Source organism: Hylaeus volcanicus, chromosome 2 (genome assembly GCF_026283585.1).
Source record: "Hylaeus volcanicus isolate JK05 chromosome 2, UHH_iyHylVolc1.0_haploid, whole genome shotgun sequence".
Taxonomy (NCBI): domain Eukaryota; kingdom Metazoa; phylum Arthropoda; class Insecta; order Hymenoptera; family Colletidae; genus Hylaeus; species Hylaeus volcanicus.
In genome coordinates this window covers 15,512,863-15,518,862 of record NC_071977.1, presented here as the reverse complement: position 1 = coordinate 15,518,862, position 6,000 = coordinate 15,512,863, and the positions used below count along the sequence as shown (strand labels likewise).

Genomic DNA, 6,000 nt, shown 5'->3' with positions numbered 1-6,000 from the left:
TTTTTGGGAAATTGATCGGTGTACGAATACATTCTACGCCCACTGTATACATGTACACAGCTTGTTAACAGCATTCAATATTGCCGCCCCCACCAAAGACTAACTCAAGCAGGAATTAAAAATATTTTATTTTGCGCCGCCTCCGAAAAGGTTATTTAATATACTTTAATGTACAGGAAATAGAAATTTAATATATTACTTAATATTATTTGATATTCATGATTAAATAGAAATTATTTGATACTTTTCAGTGCAGATTTAATATTTTTCAAAGTCGGTTATATTTTTATACTCAAAATTATTTTTTATATAGTCTATTATTTAATTTTAGAAAGGTTTAGCTAGGTAGGATTTATGATACATAATGATGATACTACAATAAACTTGTACAGACTAGACTTGGAGGAATAATAGTTAAAAATTCATAAACAATTTGAATATTCTCAAACTATTTTGAAAATTAGTTCAAACCACACTATTCATTGAAAACAAACAAACAGTCGTATTTAAATAATCCATGGGTTTCCAGGAATCGAATCCTAGTCTCCTGTGTGAGAGCTAGGTACCTTAGTCTTTAGACCAAAACCAGATTCAATAATGTCTGTGCATATTATTTTATCAGGTGTACACGAAAAATGCTGTATCATAATAACGTGACCACCGTGTATAGATACGGCTCGCTTGTATCTTCTGAAAGGTCTGTGCGTTGCTAAAAAAAATTCATGGCCGTAGTCGAGATAAGATAGACGACAAAGGTCCCGTGGCTATCATCGAAAGCTGGTGTCAATTAAAGACGCATATAGATATCGTGGTTTTGTACGCTTGACCGCGCGCGCGAGTAATCGATCGATTCGCTTTAGGATTTAAGAATTCGCAAGTACAATCAGCACAGTGAACCGGTGAAATCGGCCAACGTACGAGTAATCGTCGAACAATTACGAATTAATTACCGTGTGCCAGCGTTGTTACTCGTAATCGCTCGTGTAATATCCGCGTAATTGAATTGGGAACAATTAACCCTTTGCACTCTTGCGCCAAGACTTTTTTTTTTCGTAGCGATTATCAATCCTCGAAGTGGTGCCGCCTCTGAAAATTGAGTGTACTTTCCTTTAATTGAAAAAATATAATTGTTTATTCAGTTAATTTAGTTTGCGTTAATGTAAGTCGGAGTTGGGTTGTGGGTGCCACTTCTGAGTATTCAAAGCGTTGCTTTTCTGATTAACTTATCGAATTTGAAATTTCCTTATTTTTTTTCATCACAATAGTGTTTTAAAGCTTAGAATTTTAATATTCGTTTGATTAATTTGATTTATGTTACCGCAAATCAAATTGTACTCTCGATTTTCAATACTCAAAGTGTTCCCTCCAAAAATTTCATATAACTCAATTTAAATTTAATTAATTTTCTTGAGTTATTTCGATTTGTATTGTCATAAATGGTAACAACTCAGTTATGCCAATTCTGAGTATCCAAAGTGTTACTTTTCTGTTCAAATTTGATAAATTAATCGAATCTGAATTTTTTGAATTTTTTTCGTTCATTCAATCTGTGTTACTATTCTTTTTTTTCGCCACAAGGATGTATAAATGTTTAGAATTTTTAAATCATTCTTTCGTTTGATTAATTCACTTAACGTTACCATCAATCGATTTATAGTTTTGCTTCTGAATATTCAGTGTCCTCCTTCAAAAATTTCATACACACAATCTAAAAAATCTAAAATTTAATTAATCTAAAAATTAATTAATTTCCGCGAGTTGATACGGTTTGTGTTAAATGTAGCCAATTATGCACGTTGTGTGCGTTGCCTAGTGCAGTGAAGAGGGCTAACCAATAAGATTCATGTTCGCCAGATGAATTCAAAGAAAATTGTCTCAACTCTTATTGAAACGGAGGTCGCAGTTTTTCAAGGAAAAACGTGGCACACGGCACGTGGCTGGTCGCATTCATATCCATAACTTCTATTGTCAAGGGGAGTCACGTCTACGTACGCATTCAGGTTGCTCGTTCTTAAGCTCGAGTGACTCTCGCGAATCTGTCAACACGCTCGATCATAAACAGTAGCGAGGGATCGAGAATATACTGGAGACACGTTGTGTACAGGGCGATTCCAGGAAATGGGATGGCCGTGGATCTTTTCCAAGCTGACAGGATGAATTATTCGAGTAAGGTGATCGTATTACCTCGGTAGAAAAATAAGACCCTACCTCGAAAACCGTTCATTTTTTAATAGGATTCATTAATTATATTTAAATTATATGCAGGGTGTTCAGGCTATTACTAACCAGTGTTTTTCTCGTAAATGGTACATATGACAAAAAAATGAAAGAGGAAAAATTTATACTGTTTTTTGTGTGCAATGTAACCAGGTATATGTATAGATCTTCCATATTTGTACTATTTTCTGAGAAATTAAGGTAACCTTCAGTCTTATAAATGGAATGGTATATTTTTTGTACAAAAATATGATAGAGTATCGAATTCCAAATAAAAAAGTCCCTCTTGATATTACGTTAAGAAAATTGTCAAGTAATAAAGTAAAATGACTTGTTACCTATTAGGTTTACGGCTAATAAAGGTAAATACTTTTTTATTTAGAATTCGATGCTCTACCATATTTTTGTACAAAAAATATATCATTACATTTAAAAAAACTGAAGGTCACCTTCATTTCTCAGAAAATAGTACAAATACGAAAGATCTATACATATACCTGGTTACACTGCACACAAAAGACAGTATAAATTTGTCCTCTTTCTTTTTTTTGTAATAGCTACCATTTACGAGAAAAACGCTGGCTAGTAATAGCCTGAACACCCTATATATAACTATAGATTTTCTGTATATAACTTATAATTTACATAGTATATACAACATTTAATTTGAATATTATATATCATAAGTATATTGCGAATTTTTATGGATTTATAGGAAATTTGGGTGTGCAAGAAACTACAAAATGCACACAGAATGCAAGAATATAAAAAATATTAAAAGTAAAGCCCATACATATTATAACATTTGCAGAGTAAAATAAATACCTATCTAGGTTCAATTTTTGTAGCTACGTTTGCAAAAATTTTGCATAAAGATTTGAAGTTTAATTATAAGTTATGTATAGTATTTGACTATACATATACTATATACAACTTAAATATAATTATACATGTATACATTGTATATATTATATTATATATTATTCAGGGTGAGTCTTCTAATATGACGACCTCAAATAGCCCGTAAGATATTCGTTGTTCGACAAAATGTTTCAAACAAAAGTTGCATGGTATCTTTTTATTACCTTACTTTTTTATTGTGATAGTAAGGTCACCTTCAGTTTTTCAAACGGAATGTCTAATATCTTTTTTTGAATTCAGATAAATCATCAAATGTTGCGTAAAAAAGTACTACACAAAGTGTGAGTTCAAATGAATAATTACTGAGATATTTATAAAAGAAGTTTTATTTGAAGTGTGTTCAAAGTGCTGTCAGTTACAGTCAATGCACTAACGTAATCGAATTATCAGTGAGTGAAGAACTTTTTCCAGTGTTTCTGTGGTTATTACAGCACATGCACTAATAATACGTTCTCGCATATCTTCCGCTGCCGTTGGTGGTTCGCAATAAACTTCATTTTTCAATTACAAGTAAAATGCGAAAGTAGAATGCGATGGCTGATTTCGATCAGGATACTTAGCTTGGTACAAGATCTTAGCTATTCTAGCATTTTTTTCACACGCACCGTAAACAATTATTATATCGTATTTCTCACTGTTACTGAACGCCGAAATAAAAATGTAGCACCTTTCTCAATACGAGTTTAACGCTTACTGAGATACTATATAGCCATTTCGTGTTGATGATTTCTAACATCTAACAGGGAACTTGTTTACAGACATGACCTGCCAACATAAACAAAGTCGTGTTAAAAATCACGTTGACTAACAATAAGCGTATTTCCTAATAGAAGATTATTAATTTGTAGATACCTCAGTAATTATTCATTTGAAGTCTCACTTTGTGTAATACTCTTTTACCCAAAGTTTGATGATATATCCGAATTCGAAAAAAAATATTAGACATTCCGTTTGAAAAACTGGAGGTGACCCTAATATCTCAATAAAAAAGTAAGGTAATGAAAGACAGATTAGAGTACTGCATGCCCTCCAAATATCATGCAACTTTTGTTTGAAACATTTTATCGTACAACGAATACCTTACGAGCTATTTGAGGTCATGTTAACTCCGGACAAACTTAGGGAATCAATTTTACAAATAACTTCCAATAAAAAGTTCGTCTTAGACATTTTTCTAAATACCCATTATTTTAGGAGTATTTTCACTTTCAATTTTTTTGTCAAAATTAAAACTAAATATACCATTCAAAAGAGCGTTACATTTCCGATCTCTCCGATGTCAAACCAAAATTAATTACGTAGATTCAACAAGTAAAAAATTAGGTCAAACTTTAAATTGTGACAATTTCTAAAAATTTGACTTTTCCTCTATTCGTTTACCGATTTCAAATACATAGCTGTTTGGCGGGTACTCGACGGGAAAAACTTCCTCGATGTCTCAGCTTTTCAATGGTATAGTCAACAAAAATGTTACAGTAATGTTTTAGGGAGAAAATCACATTTGAATACAGAAAAACTTGCGATTTTACGGGAAAATTGACATTTTCCAACAAAAATCGACTTTTGACTTTAAAATTAGCTTGACATCGGATTTGATGTATATTTTTTGTAACACTCCCGATGTCCTCGATTAGGAAAAAAACTCGTTTTTTGACACCTCAAACCTCTCCCAGTCGTGTGTAGAGTCCAAGTGTGAGGTGAATAATAATTCTTCTTGAACATGTATCCATGGAATTTTCATTTTTAGAAATTATTTAATCAAAATCTATCTCGGTGTGCCGATGAATGATATGGAGATTGCAACACGATCAATTTCAAAAAGCAAAAAATCGATGTTTTCGGAGCTGGAGTCTAAAATTAATTAATTAAAAAATAATTTATTGAAACAAAAGAAAGGGAACCGTAAGGTCCGCTGAATTCCAATAAGAAAAACACGTTTTGACGCTAAAGATAAATTTACCTACTTCATTTATTAAATTCAAAGTCAATTTAAAAAATAAAATTTAGAGTAAATACAAATTTGTATTAATTTAGTTTCTCAAAATGCCACCCTCTTCGCTCTACGTATCGGCGGCATCTATTCAGGTTTGAGCTGTCAAAAAACCAATTTTTTTCCTAATCGGGGAGGATCGGGAGTGTCACCAAACATACATCAAATCCGATGTTAAACTAATTTTAAAGTCACAAGTCGATTTTTACCTAAAACGCACGTCTTTCTGCATTCAAACGTTATTTTCTCCCTAAAACATCACTGTAACATTTTTGTTGACTATACCATTGAAAAGTTGAGACATCGAGGAAGTTTTTCCCGTCGAGTACCCGCCAAACAGCTATGTATTTGAAATCGGTAAACGAATAGAGGAAAAGTCAAATTTTTAGAAATTGTCACAATTTAAAGTTTGACCTAATTTTTTACTTGTTGAATCTACGTAATTAATTTTGGTTTGACATCGGAGAGATCGGACGATCTTAATGTAACGCTCTTTCGAATGGTATATTTAGTTTTAATTTTGCACTGTAAGTTGATACAGTTATGGCCGTTTAAATAGTGTAAAATCGAAATCACAGGAAAAAATTAAGAGTAAAATACTCCTAAAATAATGGATATTTAGAAAAATGTCTAAGACGAACTTTTTGTTGGAAATGAGTTGTGGAATTGATACTCTGAGTTTGCCCGGACTTAATCGTACCCACCCTGTACACACGATATTTAAATTCTACAACTTAAATTATAGTTTTATCATGAACATTAACCTCGACGTTATTTCGTGGCTGTTATTAGAGGATCTCTAAAGAAAGGACGCAAACGGCGCTCGAGGCAATTTCTCGTGGCCACTCTATAGAACACGGTTTCGCATCTTG

At 32.5% G+C, this 6,000-nt stretch overlaps 1 protein-coding gene across 7 annotated transcripts in view; it reads left to right on the top strand.

Annotated features, from left to right (window-relative positions):
• The window catches only part of LOC128872863 (transcription factor cwo), a 122,860-nt gene that overhangs the window by 7,728 nt on the left and 109,132 nt on the right, over positions 1–6,000 (top strand). The window contains exon 1 of one of the 7 annotated variants that reach the window (XM_054115983.1): positions 836–2,166. The exons of the other annotated variants lie outside the window; for them this stretch is intronic. The gene's annotated coding sequence lies outside the window, so the exon portion shown is untranslated. Of the gene's footprint in view, positions 1–835; positions 2,167–6,000 lie in introns of those variants that run through there. 7 annotated transcript variants of the gene reach the window in all.